Genomic DNA, 20,329 nt, shown 5'->3' on the forward strand with positions numbered 1-20,329 from the left:
CCCCACAGGAGAAGGGAGCATGTGGAGGAGGTTCTGGGGCCCTGTAGAGCATTGTCATACCCATAGGGGTCCTCAAACATGATCCCTGACTTCAAAGATCCAGCCCAGCTTCTTGTTGTTTGAACAGGCAAAGAGACTGCCCCGGACGCTCCTTCCAAACCCAAGCCCTTATATCAGCCATTTCCAGACCTGGCCATTGATCACAGAGCAGGTGAGGTCTGTTCTTTGAGATGTGATCAGCTTCATTCTCCTTCTGGGCTTCAGTGCCTGTATTAGGTGAATAGTCAATCCTGCCTGGTTCCTCTCCCAGTCCAGACCCTGGCAGACCCCAGAGCACGATAGAAGCAGTGCTGGCCACGGGCTGGGCACCGGGGGGAGCTCTTGTGCTCTGAAAAATGTCCTTCAAGAGCTGCCAGCGGCCGTTCACTTCCTTTGTCCCTGAGGGCAGTTTCCCAGGGGGTCCCATCTGCTGTCTTAAAATTCAGGGTCCTGACTCTACTCTTCACCAAGCCCATATCCCTCAAGACTGTGAATTCCACCAGGGTTTGATCACTGCAGTCCAGGCTGCCACCAGTCTTGACATCTCTAATTAGTTCATCTTTGTTGGTAAGCAACAGGTCCGGTAATGCTTCTGCTCTGATGGGACTGTCTGTCATCTAGATCAAGAAATTATCTTCAACTCTCTTCAAGACTGCTTATATCTTCTGTGCTGCTTTTCCAGCAGATGTCAGGATGAGTGGAGTCCCCCAGCAGGATCAGAGCCTGCAAGTGTGATGCTTCCTGTAGTTGAAGAATGCTTCATCTACAGGTTTCTCCTAGTCAGGGGACCTGTAGTAAACACCAACCACGAGGTTTCCTTTGTTATCTTGGTCCCTAGTTTTTACCCAGAAGCTCTCAACCTGTTCCTCGTTCCTTTCTCTGGCAGCTCTGGGCAGTCAATCCATTTTTTACAAAGAGGGTAATGCCCCCAACCCACCCTATCTTGACTGTCACTTCTGAATAATTTGCAATGCTCCAGTCGTGTGATTCATCCCACCATGTTTCACTGATTAGATTGTAGCTTTTTAGATGCACGGTGGCTTCCAGATTCTCCTGCTTGTTATCCGGGCTGTGTGCAGGGTGCCTACAGAGGCACTTCTGCTGGCCTATTGACGATGACACCTTTTTAGAGGAACACACCCTAATTCCTTTGAGGCATTTCACAGGTGTTTCCCTGTTGGTTCCAAATACACCAGCAGTTCCTGGCTCTTCTCTGTTGCTCAAAGCCCCAACCCCTTATCCTTCTTGATTTTTTCATTTTTCTTGACATTTTCAAAACATTTCTGTTATAGTCAGGACTGCATCATTAAAAAAAAGAGCATTTTGCTTCTTGCAGAGACCTGTGCCCTAAAAACGCTCCCGTCCCAGCAGTGTGCATTCCACAACTCACTAAAGAGTGAGTCAGCCAGCTGGGTTCTTCACAGTATCTTTTACCTGATACTGGGAAGCAGGGCGACCAACTTCAGTGAAACATCATTTTTGTGTGGCCAGATTTGCACACTCCCGTTGGCTTAATGATATGGGACTCCATTTTTGGTGAAGAAAGGGAGGAGACAGGTCTCCTCAAACACCAGATACCTCAGTGCAGATATCCATCTCTAATCAACTAGTCTAGACTTTGCTTTCATGGAGAGAAGGAAGTTGTCTCAAATGAGGTGTTTGGAAATACTTTAACTGGTGACCAGCTAATGCTTCAGAAGAGCTCCCATAGGTGCTGGGTCAGGTTTCCAAGCAGCATACTGATACTTCAGCTACCCCAGGGCATCTTGGACGCTAACAGCTGCTGGATGTAGGCAAAGGAATCAAACAAATGGTTTTGCTCCATCAGCTTCCAAGGGGCTGAGATAAGGCTGACCAGCCTGTCATTCCACGGCTGCTCCTTCTTGCCCTTTTTGAAAATGGGTGCAATGTCTTGAACAGGGTCTTGATTTGAGAAGTACCTGCAGTAGGATGAAGAGCCAAGTATCTGTCCAAGTAGGCTACTTGGATCTGGAACCTACTGGTCTCCAACTAAGCTCCAGACCCTGTTCAAGCCCCTACTCAGCTCTCGCCCCTGCTGGGGCTCCAGCTTGTCTCTGGCCCCTGTTTAGGCATCCACAGCACTACTGCACCTGCTCTAAATACAAGAGATAGAGCAGGTAATTGTCTCTGCATCTTCCTTGGGGAGCTATTACCTCCTTAGCTCCAGTTCCTGCTTTGATGGCCATTCAGAGCTGGCATCTGTTGTGGCATCTACTTGTCTCTGGACATTTCACTAGCTTTGCTCCAGCCCCTAAACTCTGGTAACAATCTTGAATGAGTACTGTCTGAGACAGATCAAAGACCAGTGGCTGACCAAATAGGGGCTGAAGGTTGTAGCAGCCAGAGCAGAGGCTGGCACAGAGTTGGAGCCCAAGGACTACAGAGCTGAGTGCACAGCAAGGAGTGGCAGCAGCTTGTGGGAGCCCAAGGAGGGACTTCAGTTGAGTGGCATCATGAACCAGTAGAGATGTCGAAGCCCAAGAAGGGGCCAGAGCATGGGCTGGAGCTGAGTAAGAGCTTGAGCAGGGGCTGCATTTGAGTTGAAGGTTGAGCAGGGCCGATAGCCGAGTTGGTGTCTGAGCATGGGCCAGAGGAGAGTAAGAGCTTGAGGAGGGGCTGGAATTGAATTGGAGCCTGTCATACTTTAACTCTGGTAAGCAGCTAAGCACCATGCAGCCACACACTCACTCCCTCCCCAGTGGGATGGGGGAGAGAACTGGAAGGGTGAAAGAGGCTCAGCTTTGGGCTCTGCTTGGATCCTAACAGTGCTCCACTGACCCAAAGATCAGAGCTCCTTTCTTGACCCCAGAAGCCCCCTCCCCATCCTGCCCTTGCCTTCTCCTCTCCACTCCTGGGCCCTTTTGTCCTGTCACCCTCATGCTCCCAGGTAGCCACTCACCTCGACCCCAGGCCCATGGGTAAGGGGAGGACAGACCCTTCCCTGTGGCCAAAGGGGCTCCTGGCTCCCTCTGCCACTACTCACAGATGCATGCAGAGCACCCCAACATCCAGTGATGCCCCCATGTTGGGGGCTTGCTCAGTTTTCACCCTCCTCCTTGGCGTTGAGGGCTTTATCTTCATGGTGGGTGCAGCCACGGACAATGGTGAGCGCTCCCAAAACCCTGTTCATGAGCACGGGGGTATCTCCTCTGGGTGCTGCTCCATTGGCTCTGAGGGGGAGCAGAATGAAGTGAGTCTCCAGCATGGGACCCCAGTCCCAGGATGCGGGGGCCACCCCTCCCTCAGCGCAGAGCCACCGCTGCCCTCCTGCCCACTGTGACACCACGGGGACACAGCCACCACTGCCCTCCTGCCTGCTGTGACACCATGGGGACAGAGCCACCACTGCCCTTCTGCCTGCTGTGACACCACAGGGACAGAGCCACCACTGCCCACCTGCCTGCTGTGACACCACAGGGACACAGCCACCACTGCCCACCTGCCTGCTGTGACACCACGGGGACGCAAACATTGCTGCCCTCCTGCCTGCTGTGACACCATGGAGATGCAGCCACCTCTGCCCTCCTGCCTGCTGTGACATGAACAGGACACAACCACCACTGCCTTCCTGCCTGCTGCGACACCACGGGGACACAAGCCACTGGTGCCCTCCTGCTCACTGTGACACCATGGGGACACAGGCACAACTGCCCTCCTGCTCACTGTGACATGGCCATCACAGCACCGAGGCTATAAAACAAACTCACAGCATTTAACTTATGTGTTTGATTTCTCCCCAGATCCCGGTAATCGCGCTGCAAATATTGAGCAATACTTTTACATATTGCCTGGCTGCAGGTTAAATTTGCCTGTTTGTACCCTGTTTATCTACCTATTTATCAATAACATGATGGCGAGCAAGCTCTCAATAAACATTACTGTTCTTCCTTCATCATTAAAAAGCTGTAGTTCAGCAGCTTGACTTGTCTATTGCCTAGAAAAGAGCAAAAGTCCCCAAGCCCTCAAACAGTGTAAAATCAAGTCTCTGCAGCTTCCAGGCCGTTGGGCAGGAGAGTGCTACGGAGCTGCCTGGCTGAAGCCCCTGCAGCTCCTCGCAGTGCCGATGTCGTCCCTCTGTGGAAGATGCTGAGAGTGCTCTACAAAGGGAGAAACCTTCTAACAGTTTGGTTACAAGTATATCATTGTGGGCACATTAGCAAGGGATCAGTCCCCCATCACATAATCATTATAGACAAGTAACGAAGTAATCTCGGGAATGCTCACGGCTGGACCAGATCCTGCCAACTGTGAAACTGTTAAGGGATGTCAGGAGTGGCTGCCTCCTGCCTGGCCACTGTAGCCTGGTCGTCCCAGTGCCAAGGGACCCAGGGTCTCTGCCCAGGATGAGGGACAGGGCTGCTGCTTTCCCCTTTGCTGCTTCAACCAGCGGCAAAGCTGAGCACGTCTCCCAGAGACACACACGGACACAGGACACAGAGAGGACACAGACATGGCTGGTCACACAGCCTGACACAGACAAGACACTGCCGCCAGCAGCACCCGCACACAGGACCCCCATCACACACCAGCACCTGCAGCCATGTCCCCTCCTCCTCCGGGGCCAACACCGGCAGACGGTCACTCCTGCAGGCACACGGGCACGCTCGGGACCCTGAGCACCAGCACGGCGCCTCTGCCACCCGGGACCCCTGCCCGGACCCCAGCCCTCTAACCCACCCCATGGGTCCCTGACCTACCCCATGGGTCCAGCTCGGTGCTGCTGCTCCACACAGGCAGCATTCGCACCCCCGTCCCACGGGCACCCAACACCCACGGGTCCCCCCAGCTACCAGCACCGACTCCTGCCCACCTGAGACCCCAGCCCGGACCCGAGGCCCCCCTGCTCCTGAAGTTTGCTAGTGAATACACACACACACCCCCAGCACATGTGGTTGGGGGGATACAGACCATTGGAACTGATTTCCCCAAACCACTTCCCTTTTTGCACTTTTTTACTGCTTCCTTGACAGAAGAGTTTTTTCTTCCTTCTTTTTCTTTATTTTCTTTTTTGTTGGTCTGAGCTTATCCAGGGTTGGCCAGATGGCTGCATACGTCTCTCAAGAAATATTTATGTGCCAGGCAAGTGACAATTGCCCTGCTAGGTCTGTGGGTTCGGGGTATTTGCCTTAACCCTTCACCCTCTGGTGTTTTGAGACCCGCCCCACACTGATGACGCAGTTGAGGGCGTGCACAAGTGCTGCGGATCAGAGGTTGCAGTGGATGAAGGTGGCCGTCCATATGCTGGAAGGGAGACATGGTAGCTCACCTGAGGCAGAAGGAAGAAGAAGGTGAGGAAGCAGGAGGTTACTGACAGCTTTTCTTTCTTTTTCTCTGCCTGCTCCCTGGAAAAAGCATGAAGCTCACTCCTCCTCAAAAGGCTGAGAGCAGATTTCAAGTCCTAGGGCAAGGGGAGAAGGAGAGGAGGCCAGTGCTCTCCTTGCTGGGGGGAAAGCTGCAGGGCCCCCCTCCTGCCAATGCCACCCTTGCCCATTTTGGGGACTGCTGCCACGATTGCTCTGGGGCTCTATGTGCCCTCTTGATGAGGTGGGGTGGGTTGTGGCCCGCAGCTCAGGTAATTTGTTCTGCTCTGGGACGGAAGAATGTCCCCCTGTGGGACCTGGGGCTCCCCGGGAGGAGAGGGGGCTCCTTCCCAATGTCAAGGCAGGTTGATTTGCAGAGGACAGGGAACGTTCACAGTGCTCGTGTGGCACTACCAGTAGCAGAACTCTGCCTTATCTGCTAGGATTTTGGGCAGGCTCATGAGGGATCCGCTGCCACTGAGTGTTGTCTCTGGGACTCTGCCACACCGCTATGGTAATACTCATGTTCATTTTGCAGTTTCAGCTCCCAGTCCCGGAACATCAGCTGACGGTATGTGACATTTCAGCAGAAGCTACTATGCTACACGCAGCTATCTCAGCCAGGAGATAACGGTGCAGAGCCATCTGTGCACGTAGGGAATACAAGGGACACATCAGATCCTCCTTTTCTGTCAGAGTTTGAAGAAGAGAGGTGATTCAGTGGGTGTTCTCTAAGCAACCGACAGTATCACCCGCTTATTGCAGTGGAGGTTGGCTGGAGCTCTGCTCTCCGAGTCTGATTTGGGCCAGGGGACACACCATTAACCATGTGTCTTCCATTTGAGAAACGAAGGTGTAAGTCCTCTCCTGCTTTGGTAGAGAAGCCAGGGTGCTTTACGGAAAGAGGAGCATGCTTAGCAACTGTTTTCCAAGTAAATACTCACCAGTCTTTCCCACGAATGTGTTCTTCCTCCATTGGGTTCCTTCTGCCCTACTTGGTTAAACTTAATGGAGCCGTGTGAGGAGGAGCTGGTTCCCCCCACCTTCCCTAAATAAGAGGTAGATAGAATTGCTCAGGTGGTTACTCAGTGCAAGCCATTGTAAAGGTCTTTGGAAATCTAAAACCGTCGTGTAGAACAAGTGCTGCATACTGGGAATGTGTTGTGGGAATAATTTTGAGAGGCTAATGCGAAGTTTGCCTTTATTAGAAGGTGGTGCTCATGTTTCTCATTGGTGTAGATTACAGGCAGAAGTACAGAGACCATGCAGCAAGAGAGTTCTGTACTTCTAGAGAGGTGAACACTCGCCAGGCTGGGAACATGTCTCTAAGCAGCAGATATGCCAAGCTGATGAAGGTTGCAAAGACTCAGAACAGAACTGAACAAGAACACAAGGTCCTGCGTTCTTGACATGAGACATGAGGAGGCCAGTAGGGAAGGTGCTGACCCTACCATCACTGTGGAAACTCTTTTTCAGCCTGATAAAAGAGGGCAAATACCACAGATCTTTGTGCTAGTGGGAGCTGCAGGGATTGGAAAGACGGTGACATCAAGAAAGATCATGTTAGACTGGGCAAACAGAGCCCTTTATGCGCAGTTTGACTATGCTTTCTACATAAGCTGTAGAGATCAACCTTTCCTAGCAGGAGGACATGCTGAGTCTGGGTGACTTGATGTCAGATTGCTGTCCTGATTGACAGGCACCACTTAGAGACATCCTGGCTAATCCCCAGAAGCTTCTGTTCATCGTTGATGGCTTTGATGAAATGAGGTTTTCCTTGGAACAACCAAAATGTAATTCATGCTCAAGTGCTGAGGAAAAGAAGCCCATGGAAATTATTCTGAGCAGCGTATTGGAGAAGACTCTCCTTTCAGAGTCCTCCTTACTCATCACCACAAGACCAACAGCTCTTCAAAGCCTGGAGCAGTGTTTAAAGACAGAGTGTTTTGCAGAGATACTGGGGTTTTAGGAAGCTGAGAGGGAGGAATATTTCCACAAGTTCTTCATGGATGAAGACAAAGCAAGGAAAGCCATTAGCTTTGTCAAAAGAAATGACATTCTTTTTACCATGTGCCTTGTACCCGTTGCGTGTTGGACCATCTGTGCTGTTCTTGAACAAGAACTTGATGAAGGGAAAGATCTTTCACAGGCTCCTACAACAATCACAGAGCTGTAGGTGTCCTACCTTTCCAGATTACTCAAGTGTGGGAAAGAAGATCTGAAGCAGGATCTGAAGAAGTTCCTGGGCAGACTTTGCTGCCTGGCTGCTGATTGAATCTGGAAGCAGGAGATGCTCTTTGAGGAAAAGGAGATTGAGGAACATGTCTTAAATCACCCAGTTCTCTCCTCCCTTTTTATGAATGAGAGTGTTCTGAGAAAAGATTGGGAGTGCGTGACTGTCTACAGCTTCATTCATCTGAGTTTTCAAGAGTTTTTTGCAGTGTTGTTCTATGCACTGGGGGATGATGGGGATGCAAGGGGACACTCAAGGACTCCTGAGAAGACAATAAAGGTAGTGCTTGAAAATGAGAGTGAATGTAAAACACGTTTGATAGTGGTGTGATTCCTGTTTGGCCTGTTCAACAAGGAACTAAAGAAGAAGCTGAAGGAAATAACTGGATGTGAAACTTCACCTCAAATTGAGGAAGATTTGCTGAGGTGGATTCAGATAAGCCAAGGAGTAGCTTCAGGTTCTGATAGAGTGATTTATGACTTGATTATATTTCACTGTTTGTTCGAGAGTCAAGACGAAACATTTGTGAGCCGTGCATTGGAGCCTTTCACGGGGATTGCTCTGAGAGACATCAGCCTGACCCTGATCAAAGGGTTTTCTCCTTCTGTGTCAAACACTGGAAGGGACTGGACTCCCTTCATCTTGAATGGTACTTCCTTACATGGGAAGACCATGAAAATGAGGTTATTCCAGGACCCCCAGAGAGACCTTGTTTGTAAGTATTGTATTGTTTGACCACCACAGTGACAAAGTTCCTTGAGCCACTAAGTTGGTCTTCTCTCCCTTTTTAATAACTAAAAATGCTAGAAAAATGGTAGTTTGCTTTCCCGTCAAACTAATGCTATTATAGCGAAGGGACTCTTCTCACGTTCCTATTAACAAAACTCTTCCCCCGACCCCTTCCTCATTTTATTCCGGATTGACTAAGGCTGTTGTGGAGACCATGCTGATGGAGTTGAGACCTGCTTATGTGAGCAGCTCCATAAAGGACCTGCAGAGCTGTGTAGCCATCCACTGTCTCTACAAAGCCTCTTCTAGGTCCAGGAAAGGACCAAGCCAGAGTGCTTTTTCCTCTGCAGGAAATACAGGTGCTTATCTCCACCACATTGCCCTAGTAGAGGGAGGCACTGCAAAGATATTTTTAAAAGCCTTTTCATTTGCACTTCCTGAAAATGCAAACCTGTTTTTTTTTTTTCACTACCCCTTTCCCTGTAGCCCTTGGTCTGAAAGGCTGGAAGGTTTGACTTGGATTCAGAGAGGGACCTAGCAGAGAAGCAGAGCAAAAAGCTTGGACCACCCTGTTTGAGTCTGGAAGGGGTTAAGCTGCAGGCTTCTCCCTTGATGCACTTGACTCTGTTGGCGTCGTGCAGGCTGGCAGTCTGTGGTGGAGATCTGCTCACAAGAGTGCTATGCTTGATTGGGAAAAGGGCTCTGGTACCCAGCTAGGAGAGATCTGTTCACCTCTCAGCAGTATGGCAAGGCAAGTGCCCACGAGTCCTGAGTGAGCTGGAAGAGATGCTCAGCACAGCAGAAAACGAGCCCGGACTCCTGAGACGGGGCAAGAGATGTCTCATGTTGCAGAAGGCTTTTCAGGAGTTTGGTACTGGAAAAACCATAACCCCTGTAAAAGCATGTTTTTTGCCTCTATCCCCTCTCCTCTGTGGGGTGCAACCTCCTCATTGTGGTGAGGCTTTCTTGTGGCATTGGGCACTATCAAAGCACAGTCTTCTTTCACGGCACTGTAGGTGCACTTCCAAGGTCAGCAGTGGGACTGGCGAGGAGTTTGAGGAGGTGTGGTAGTATTGGGCACTACCCTGCACCTGTTTCCCCATCAGTGTCAGGAAGAGAGATCCCAGAGTTCCCTCCCCAACACCGAGGAAGTGTGGTGAAGAATGCCTCAACAGCACAAGCAAGTCAGATGCAAGCGCAGTGCGAGAAAACAGGTCTGTTGTCCTGCTCCACGTTGCAGTGATCGTGTGTGGGGCTGGTGAATGGGTACCCCCAAACAGCATGCCCACCTGGATTCTGGGCCATCTGGGGCTCTGAGTGTCCACAGACCTGGTCAGATACAGCCCCTCACGGGCTGTATCCCATAGCCAGCCTTCCTGAGGTAGCTTCTTGCCCTTGTACTGGGGCTATTGCTCATGGCACCAGCTGTCAATACCAGGCTGGACTCGACCCCTGTGGTTTTTCCCTGTGAGAGGTGTGTCTGTTCCAGCAGCTCTGATAACCCCCGTCCCCTCTTTGGTGCGTCTCCCTGCAGCCTGTGGCAGTGCCAGCTCACCAGCCTCGCGTGCAGGGACCTGGCTGCAGCACTGAGCACCAGCTGGAGCCTGAAGAAGCTGGACGTGCAAGACAGGCAGATGGGAGACACTGGGCTGCGGCTGCTGTGCGAGGGGCTGAAGCATCCCTCCTGCTGCCTGGAGACACTGTGGTGGGAGACCCGGAGCTCCTCAGGGTATTTCCCTGGGCAGCACTCTGTGGGGCTGGGGCTGGGCAGCTGCTTCTGCCAGCTGGGATGTGGAGATGGAAGCGGTGTCTCCCAAATGGTGCTCATCAGAGAGGTGCGCTGAGAGAGGATATAACACCTAAGAGGGAAGGCAGCTCTTCCGCGATGATGGGGTGGGTGAAAGTGCTGCTGAGCTTGAGGTCCCCACTGTTGTACTGGGACATGGGACATGGCTGAAGCTAGGGTGGTCGCATGGAGCTAATGTGGGAGGAAATGGATCCCAAAACACAGGCAGGTGGGCTGGACAACTAAAATGGTCTTGCTTGCCCTCTCTTCCATGCAGGAAAAGAACAGCTGGGCAGAAGAAGGATGTCCTGGAGAGGCCAGTGGAGGTCTTTACATCAGCCTTTGCATGGCGGGATTTTGCAACCCTGCCATGAATGAGCAAGCCCAGCAGTAAGGGTTGGGTTGGCAAAGGGGGAGTTAGTGTTGTCACGTTTTCGGTTGAAGGAGTGCATCCTTACGTGTATGTCCTGAAGGCAGGCAGGGTCTGAAGGATTGTAGGAATAGGCCTGTTTTCCAGACTCTCCACAGCTCCAGCCATTTGCAGAAGGGCAGTTAACCAGCAGGGTCTTGTCCAGATCCAGAATCATAAAGTACTTTAGGTAGGAGGGTCCTCCAGAGGTCATGTAGGACTTCTTCACATTCAAAGCTGGGCTGCCATAATGAGTTGTTCAGGGTCCTGTCCACTGGGTTAGGAATGTTTCCAAGGATGAGGATCCCACAGTCCCTCCGGGGTCTTGTTCCATTGTTTGACCACACTTATGGTGGAGGGATGGGGGTCAGAGAGATCTGAAGTCTAATGAGTTTCCTGTGTTGCGACTCGTGGCTGTTGCCTCTTATCCTTCCATTAGGCAGCACTGAGAAGAGCCCTTTGTTCCCTTCTGGAAAGAAATGGGTTCAGAGGAGGCCAAGGGCTGGGCTTGGAGCAGGCGGTGGCTCCAGCGCTGAGCCCTTGGCCAAGCACTGGATCCCATGAGTGTGGGCAGGGTTTCTGGCCGTGGTGTGTGGGCATAGGCCCTTTGAGAGGCACGTGGGTGGTTACATCTCTCCGGGTGGCTGTGATGGTCTTGTGGCTCCTTTTCCTGCATCTCCCTTGCAGCCTGCGACATTGCCAGCTGACCAGCGCCGGCTGCGGGGACCTGGCTGCCATGCTCAGCACCAGCCCACGTCTGCGGGAGCTGCACCTGGGTGATAATTATTTTGGAGATGCTGGGGTGCGGCTGCCGTGAGAGGGGCTGAAGCAACCCACCTGCCGGCTGGAGATCATGGGGTGAGGGACCCAGGGCCCCCTGGGGCATTTCCCGGGCATTTCCCTTGATGGGGTCTGGGATGGCACTGGAGCTGGGACGCAGGGATGGGGAGAGGCTGCCATGGAGGTGAGCCTGCAGCGCTGGCTCCCTGCTCATCCCATGCTCCCCACCTGCCTGCACGGGGAACGAGAGGAGTGTGTGAAAGTGGTGCCCTTCCAGGTGCCTGTTTCCCCAGACCTGGTGTCTGCTGAGCCCGGGGTGTTCAGTCCCACGTGAGCAGGCACCAGAGGAGGGCAGAGGACACATCCTTGTGAGAAGTCCCTCTTCTGCCATGGGCAAGTCATCCTGGGCTGGGCCACAAGGCTCCCTCCCCGTCCTTGCCTTTACTCCCATCTCTACATTGGCTGCTGTGTTGAGCGTTGGGGCTCTTGTGCAGGCCCTGTGCCATCTCTGCCACCTCTGCCTGGGTGTTTGAGCCATTTTGGGCATCTCCTGTGGCTCTAGAGTGCTCTGCCAAGCCATGGGAATGAGCGGCACAATTACTGCTTCCCTGGTGGGATCTTAGTGGGTGCCCACTGAGAGGACTTTGTGAACAAAACAAAGTGCCCAGAAATTCTAAATTTGTTTTGTCTGTAGCCTTGGGGAGAGCCCAGTGACTGGGGAAGCTCAGGGTCGCGGACTAGTGGGACTGAACTGGGAAGGCTGGTGGGTGGGTGGGTATGGCTTGTCTCCTGGTGGCTGTGACAGTCCCACAGCTCCTGTGTCCCTCCCCTGCAGACTGCAGTGGTGCCAGATCACCAGCTTGGCTGCCGTGCTCAGCGCCAGCCCGAGTCTGTGGGAGACACTGGGGGGCAGTTGCTGTGCGAGGGGCTGAAGCATCCCTCCTGCCGGCTGGAGAGGCTGTAGTGAGGGACTCAGGGCTCCCCAGGGATTTTCACATGCTGTTAACACTCCCTCTCCCATCAGTCCTTTTTCCTCACAGCCTTCTTGGCCCTGGGGCTGCCATCACAAATTTCAGGGCTCAAGTACAGGCCTTGTATCATGATGGGCCCAAAGTAGTGGGAAGGATGGTTGGGGATAAGAACCAGCAGGAATTATTGAGAAGATGGGTCTGATGAAAGGTTGCATCCAAATTTGCAAGAAGAGAAGAGCTGGGACATTGGATACATGGGGAGTGTCGTGGTTTAGCCTCAGATGGCAACAAAGAACCACGTGCCGCTCGCACGTGCCTTCCTAATACAGGAATGTATTAGTTTGGGGAGGAATAATGAGGAGAAATAACTGGACTCCAGACGATCCAATGTGAATCAACAGAAGCCGTTTATTAAGCACAGATCATCATCTTTTATACCCTGTGTTGTAGCTGTACATGCTACTTGCTTATTTCTGATTAGCTAGTTACACCGTCCACGCGCTGTGCATGCAGTTCATTCACAGATCAGATTGGTTACAAGAATTCACATAGTAAATTACTTAGTCATTAGCACAACATGTTTTCTACCTTCTCAGTTCTCATTTTTCCCATATACTAATTCCATCTTCTACCACCTGTTTTGCTCTTAATCTAATCTCTCATAGTAGGGAGGCTGGCTCACATGACCATTTTCTCTCAGACACATTCCTACAGAATAACCCCATGCATCATGTTAGGGGCTGACCTGCTGGAGAGCAGCTCTGTGGAAAGAGACCTGGGACTCCCAGTGGACAACAGGATGACCATGAGCCAGCAATGGGACCTTGTGGCCAAAAAGACCAATGGCATCCTGGGGTGCATCAAGAAGAGTGTGGCCAGCAGGTGGAGGGAGGTCATCCTCCCTCTCTACTCTGCCCTGGTGAGGCCGCACCTGGAGTGCTGTGTCCAGTTCTGGGCTCCCCGGTTCAAGAAGGACAGGGAACTGCTGGAGAGGGGACAGCAAAGGGCTACCAAGATGATGAAGGGACTGGAACATCTCTGTTATGAAGAAAGGCTGAGGAACTTCTGTCTTTTCAGTCTGGAAAAAAGATGGCTGAGAGGGGATCTTATCAACACTTATAAATACTTAAAGGATGGGTGTTAGGAGGATGGGGCCAGGCTCTTTTCAGTGGTGCCCAGCAACAGGACAGGAGGTAACAGGCACAAACTTGAGCATAGGAAGTTCCATCTCAACATGAGGAGGAACTTCTTTCCTGTGAGGGTGGCAGAGCCCTGGCACAGGCTGCCCAGAGAGGTGGTGGAGTGTCCGTCTCTGAAGACATTCCAAACCCGCCTGGACGCATTCCTGTGCAGCCTGCTCTGGGTGACCCTGCTCTGGCAGGGGGTTTGGACTAGATGATCTCCAGAGGTCCCTTCCACGCCCTATCATTCTGTGATTTTGTGAACAAAACTGCTGATGTAGAGGGCCTGATGTTCACTCTTGGGATGTTTTGGGTTGCTTTCCTTTCGGCTTACCTTTGGGCTTGTGCTATGGACTGGAAGCCTACAGACAGCCGGAGCGCATTAGTTGTGCTCCCAGAGTAGAACTTCTGGGACCAGCTCATCACAGAGGCACCCAGTTCCCACCCTCTGAGGCTGCTCCACAGGGTGAAACGAAGCACAACAACTGGGCCAATCCACAGGTGTATCTCAAAAACATGCCACTGACAGGAGTGAAAAGACTCATGGAAATGCTCAAAGAGAAAGTGCCCCTGCCATTTCCTTCCACTACTACCACAGTCCTCTGTCGGCTGATCTGTGTGACTCCTGGCTACCTGGGCATGGCTACAGTTATCGATCTCCAAACACATGCCTCAGTGTTTCCAGGCAGTTCCTCTTGCTGGGCTGTGCGCTCTCAGCCATGCTTCTCTGTCACAGTCACTGCTGGTGGGGACACTCTCTTGGGATACCTTTGCCCAAGGAAGCTTTAAAACCCAACCCAGAAGAAAAGGTTCTCTGAACGAGGTGCCCACCTGCCCGTCTCTGTTCCCCATAGGCTCTGCTGTGGGCAGCACAGACCCCATCGGTGCAGTTGTACCTGCGAGCCAAGGCCTGGGCTGTCAGCCACTCCTCTACTTTTGTGTCACCTCCAAACTTGCTGAGGGTGCACTTGGTCCTTGTGTCTAATGAAGATGTTGAACAGTATCAGCCCCAGTGTTGATCGCTGGGGTATCCCACTGGTGACTGGCCTCCAGGTGGACCCAGTGCCACAAACCTTGAGTCAAGCCGTTCCGCCGGTTTAAAATGTTTTAAATCCATCTCATGTCTGCTTTCCTAGCCTTTCCTAGCCACTAGTGTGTCTAAGTGGGTGTTGCAGAAGACAGTGTCAAAATCCCTTCTGAAGTTCAGATAAATGACATCCAGTACTCTCTCCTCATCCACCAAGCCGCTCATTTTAGCAAAGACAGCTGTCAGGTTGGTCAGACGTGGTTTGCCCTTTGCAAATCCATGCAGTCCTTCCAGTCACCTTCCCGTCCTTCCTGTGATCAGAATTGGTTCCCGGGATTATTTGCTCCATCACCTTTCCTGGGATGGAGGTGACTGACCAGCCTAGAGTATTGTCCCAAAGTGGGGTCATTTACCTGGTGTGCGACGCCAATATACGCACAGAGTAGAGGTATGAGCTATTTATTTAATGTCTGCAGAGATGAGTGCTGGGTGGTGATCCACAAAGCTAGCACACTGGCCTACAAACCCCTCCGAATATTTATATGGTCCAAAACACAGAAATACATGCCCTTAATTATAATAATTGGTTAGTACCTTATCATAACAATTTCTATTGGTTAGTACAGTCTCTCGCTTTCATTTGGAGTAACAAGGTCCTTTCATTGCTATGTGCATGCTCCAGCACCTTGGGGTCCAATCCAGTCTCCACTTGAGTTGGTGGTCGCGATCTCCCACTGCCACATTTACCTCTCCCCCCAGTTACTGCAAATTTTTGTTGACTTTATGCCTTATCCAGCAGCTGTCTGCTTTTCAGACGGTTTCGGCATCCCCTGTGATGGGATGTTCCTTATTATCAGCCTTCTGTTCTTCTTCAAAGGTATATACATTAGGAAGGCATTTATTGTTGATACCAAGCGTCTGGTTTCACAGGGCCTTTTTACAGCTCTTTATTCTTACTTACTTAATGAGAGATTCTACCTTCTAAAATATATTTTACCTTTTTAAAAGTACATTCTACCTTCTTAAAGTACATCAGTGGTTCCCTGGATCCTCTTTCTTGTCTCTCTTGAAGACAGGGGCAATATTTGCATTCTCCAGACCTCAGGAACCTGCCCTGACCATCATGACCTTCCAGACATTATCAAGAGTGACCTCGCAGTGACACCAGTCAGCTCCCATGGCCCTCGTGGCTGCATCCCACCAGGTCCACGGACTTACCTGTGTCCCATTTGTTTAAACACCAAGGATAAGCCTGCCTTACCGTGGACTCTCCCATTGCTCTCAGGGACCTGGAATTGCTGAAGGCCAGTCTTACCAGTGAAGACTGAGGTGAAGAAGGCATTCAGTACTTTGGCCTTCTGCATGTCCTTTGTGACCAGGCCCCTGCTCCCGTTCAGCAGCAGGCCCACATCTTCTGTATTATTCATTCTGCTGGGGATGTACCTAGAGAAGCCTTTCTTGTCGCCCTTCACATCCCTCACCACATTCAACTCCAGTTGGGCTTTGGCTTTCCTAACCTGATCCCTGCCCTCGGACAGCATCTCTGTATTCTTCCCAAGACACCTTCCTGTGCTTCTACCTCCTGTATGCTTCCTTTTCGTGTTTGATGGATGGTCTGGTTGTTGAGCCTGGAGGAGGTGATCCTTGATTGTCAACTAGCTCTCCTTGACCCTTCTTCCCTGGAGGACAGTCTCTCATCAGATTCTTCCATGCAGGTCTTTGAAGAGGCCAGGGTCGGCTCCCCTGAAGTCCAGGGCTGTGATCTGCTGCTCTCTCATGTAAAGGGCAAGTCCCCCACCCTTCTTTCCCAGCATGTCCATCCAAAAAAAGCCTGTATCCACTCATTTTGAGCTACCCCAGTATGACTCTGTGACCCCGATGAGCTACTAAAGCCCTGAGACTGCACGCAGACCTCCAGTTCCTCTTGTTTCTTCCCTGTCCTGCGTGGATCTGTGTAACAGCACTTCACAGAGGTGCCCAGCTGGGCCGACTTCCCAGGAAGGGGGGGGAGCTCTCCTCATGGCTGTGTCCAATGGGCACTTCCTCTTGTATGTGGATATTCTTGGGCTGCGCTGGGAGCAGGGGTTGTCTCCAGCGCTGGTCCCTCACTGGCCAAGGGACGTGCATTTTGGGGTTATAGGTGGGATTTGTGGCCATTCCTTTTGGGCAACGGCCTAGTGAGGTGTGTGCACGTCTGTCATCCCACCTGTGACGAGACCTGTTGTATTCCCCCGGGGAATACAACCCCGGGGGGGGCTGACGGCACCCCTGGCTCCTCTTTGGGGCATCTCTCCGCAGGCTGCGGTGCTGCCAGATCACTGGCACCGGCTGCAGGAACCTGGCCGAGGCGCTGGGCACCAACCGGAGCCTGTGGGAGCTGGACATCGGTTTCGATGAGCTGGGAGATGCTGGGGCGCTGCTGCTGTGAGAGGGGCTGAAGGATTCCACCTGGCAGCAGCAGAGCGTGGGGTGAGGGACCTGGGGCTTCCCAGGGCATTTCCCTGGCTGCCCCACAGGCAGCGCTCGATGGGGCTGGGGCTGGGCCGCAGGGATGGGGAGGGGCTGCCATGGAGATGAGCCTGCAGCAATGGCTCCCTGCTCATCCCATGCTCCCCGCCTGCCTGCCCCGGGGACAAGAGGAGTGTGTGAAAGTCTTCCTCCAGGCATCTTCTTCCCTTGACCTGGGTCCTACACCCTTGGGGTGGCTTCCAGGTGTACCTTGTGTGGAGGAGTGGATGGATTTTCACTTAATGCCCACTGGTAGCTCTAATTTTGCTATTGCTTTGGTCCAGCCGCATCCAGTCAGTTCCTGGCCATGTTAGCCTCCTACCTGGAGAGTCGTATCCCATTTCTAGAATTGCCATTCAGATATTTACCTCTTTCTTAAGGTTGTTGAGAGGTTGAACTATATTGCTGTTTCATGGTGTAAGATCTGAGGTTGGATTTAGATGGTTGTCCTATCCCCAGCCAGCACGGAGCAAAGACTCCACGTCTCCAGCACTGGGAGATCTTTGCATTGCGAGCATGGGGAGGTTGTGTCTCTTCTCAGTCAAAGAAGGGTTCTGCTATGAAGGTCCTTATTCTGAAGGAAGGCCAGGGTCTGTTCAGAACAGGCTCATTCGTGGGGCTGCTGACGGAGTTCTTCCAAGACCACAAGGTCTTGTGCTGTGCTGTTTTGGCTGGAGGATCAATTAAGAGGGGCACCCTGCTGCACGAAAGGCGTGCTGATTGTGGTTTGCACGCTTTGAACAAAGAGGAATTGCCTTGGTGAAGGGTCTTCAGGGGAACAGAAATCCTCAGACCAGCTCAGCCTTTTAAGCTCCCCGCACCCCTCCCCATGACAGCTCCTGGGCAGGGGGAGCAGCAGTTGGGGAATGGGGATGACAGCAAGAGGGGGCTCTGGAAGGCACTTGGAGCAGGATGGGGTGAAGCAGAGGTCTTGCTGGTCCCTGCAGTGCACTGGGGTGTCAGGCAGTGGTCACTATCGGGCAGATTTAACAGTTGTTCTTCTCTGCTTCCCTCCAAAGGTTGATCAGATCTGGATTAAATGAAAGAACACAGCAGAATCTGGCTCCCTGAAAGAGGAAAAGCCCAGGTGGAATAAATGTCGCACTTCTTGAGCAGGCTGGTCCGCAGGCAAGGTCTCTGGCCTCATGATGCTCTCACAGAGACGGGCTAAAAGTTAAAAGTGATTTGGGAATGAGGGGATGTTCCCTGCATTTATGGATATTTCCTTTAAAGCCAAAAGGGGGTAACCAATGTGTATGGTTGGGATGTCGCTGCAGTCTTGGCTGGCCGTCATAAGGAGGGTGGGAGATGCTGGCCTCTGCTCAGGCATAACAGCAGCTTTTTGGGTCCTGCCTGGATCTCCGTTAGGTTGGGAGGGGAGCAGAGGGCAGAGGGAGTGAGGGTAGGGATGTAGAGAACAGCACTGAGGGATTGAGTAGGCCCTCCTTGAAGTCTCTGAGAGCTTTGCATGTGAGGATGGATGTTTAGCCTGTTCCCAGGAATTTTTGATTTTGATCGTTCTGATTTGACAGCTTCCAAGGAGGTTGCTACTCTCTCTTTTGTTTATGTATGCTTTTATCCAGGAGAATTTTTTCTGATTTTTGCATAAAGGGCCTGACTCGGGGATCTCCTCAGGTTGTGCCATTTTCCTCCCTTCCTGTAGTTGGTGGCAGTCTCTGGGCTCTCCTAGTTCCAGACAATCCCTAGGGATGGCACCCAGGAAATCTTTCCAGGGTCTGGTTTTCAGTCCACGACAAACAACATCGCAGTGGCAAAGTAGGAACTCCCTGAGCCGCAGAGACGTCCTCTTCTTTTCTCCAGTAAATCCCTGTAAATACGTGTCCAGGTACTTCCTCCTCCTGCCTTGCTGTTCTTCTGTGTGTGTAGTGACAGGATTAAGGATCGCTTGTGTCGCACGGGGACTTTGGCGTGAACAAGCAGCAGTTTGTACCTGTAACCATGTAGAGAAGCCAGGTGTGCCCGAAGGAGCCAGGGGGAGGATCCACAGAAGCACCAAATCACAGAACAGCTGCGCTGGGAAGGAACCAAACCCCTCGCGTCAGCTCGGGCAGGCTGCCTAGGTCACGTCCCATCAGGTTTTGAATACCTCCAAGTGCTACCTGAAATGAAAGCCCTCGAAACCAAAAGTAGTTCAGAGAGGAGATATTGCTTTATTCGCTGTCGGGTGCTAGGGGGAAAAACCCACAAACCTAGCACCCCTTACCGGGGATATTCACCCATTATTTATACACAAAATATTCTCATTATTCCGCCTACCTAATACATAACTCCACCTAAGCTTACATATTCATTAGGATGACTGAATAGTCTTTTTGTACACACATACCAAATTTTGCTACGTCAGCAAAACACTTCTGCGCAAGCATGAGTGTCTCGGTGGTCATTTGGGTAAGGAGACCCTTCCTCACGTTATCCTTTTAAGGCATTGAGTCATCTCAGGACAGTAAAAGTTTGCTGTAAGTTTGCCAACTTCTTGAAGATAATAAGGATGTTCTTTCAAGTAGCTGTAACTCTATCCTAATTGGTACAGGCGTACATACTTGATGTACAGAAGAACCTTGAGGTGATTAACTACTTCTTGTGATCACACCCTTGGTGATGAGCTACTTCTGGCTGTCTCCTCATTATCGCTATCTGTAACATCAGCTCAGTGAATAACTGTTTTTTTGTACACAGTAAGAAGGTCAGTAATTAGCTACTTTCTCACACAATAAGAAGGTTAGTAAGAAACGATCATTTTAGAAACAAAGCAGAGGCCTGTCTTTGGTAACACAAGGACTGAGAATCCACAACTCCTCTGGGCAGCTAGCGTAGCTCACAGGAAAGAAAGTATTTTCTTATGTTTGCAAAGTCCCGAAGTGCAAAGTCCAGCACCTGGGGAGGTGTGACCCCCTGCACCAGCACATCCTGGGGGCAGGCCATTCGGAAAGCAGCATTAGATGGCTCCTGCGAGGCTGCAGGCTGGGATGGGGGAAGAGGGGGCTGTGTCTCAGCTGGGGACTGCTCCTGGCACAGGGCTGCACCACAGAGCGCAGCCCCTCCAGGCTCTCTGCCACCGCGGGGGGGGTCAATGCAGAGGAGCACATCCCTCCTCCTGCACCGCCTCTGCCACCCCCGTGTGTGTCACATCTGTCCCCGACGGCAGCAGCGGGAGCAGGGAAGGGGACAGGCAAGTGCCCTCCCTTGCGTGAGGGCTCCGATGGCCGGGGGAGCTGTGGCGGGGACACGGGATGGGAAAGAGGGGCTCCAGGTGAGTACAACCCCCCCCAGCACACACAGCTGGGGAGATACAGACCCTCACCCCCCCCAGGCACAGGGGCTGTG

General features: G+C 52.0%; 1 pseudogene; it reads left to right on the forward strand.

Annotated features, from left to right (window-relative positions):
* The first annotated feature begins 5,314 nt into the window (after positions 1–5,314).
* On the forward strand, positions 5,315–18,935 carry LOC134509653 (NACHT, LRR and PYD domains-containing protein 3-like; annotated as a pseudogene).
* The last annotated feature ends 1,394 nt before the right edge of the window (positions 18,936–20,329 follow it).

The sequence above is a fragment of the Chroicocephalus ridibundus genome, unplaced genomic scaffold (genome assembly GCF_963924245.1).
Source record: "Chroicocephalus ridibundus unplaced genomic scaffold, bChrRid1.1 SCAFFOLD_26, whole genome shotgun sequence".
Classification (NCBI taxonomy): Eukaryota; Metazoa; Chordata; class Aves; order Charadriiformes; family Laridae; genus Chroicocephalus; species Chroicocephalus ridibundus.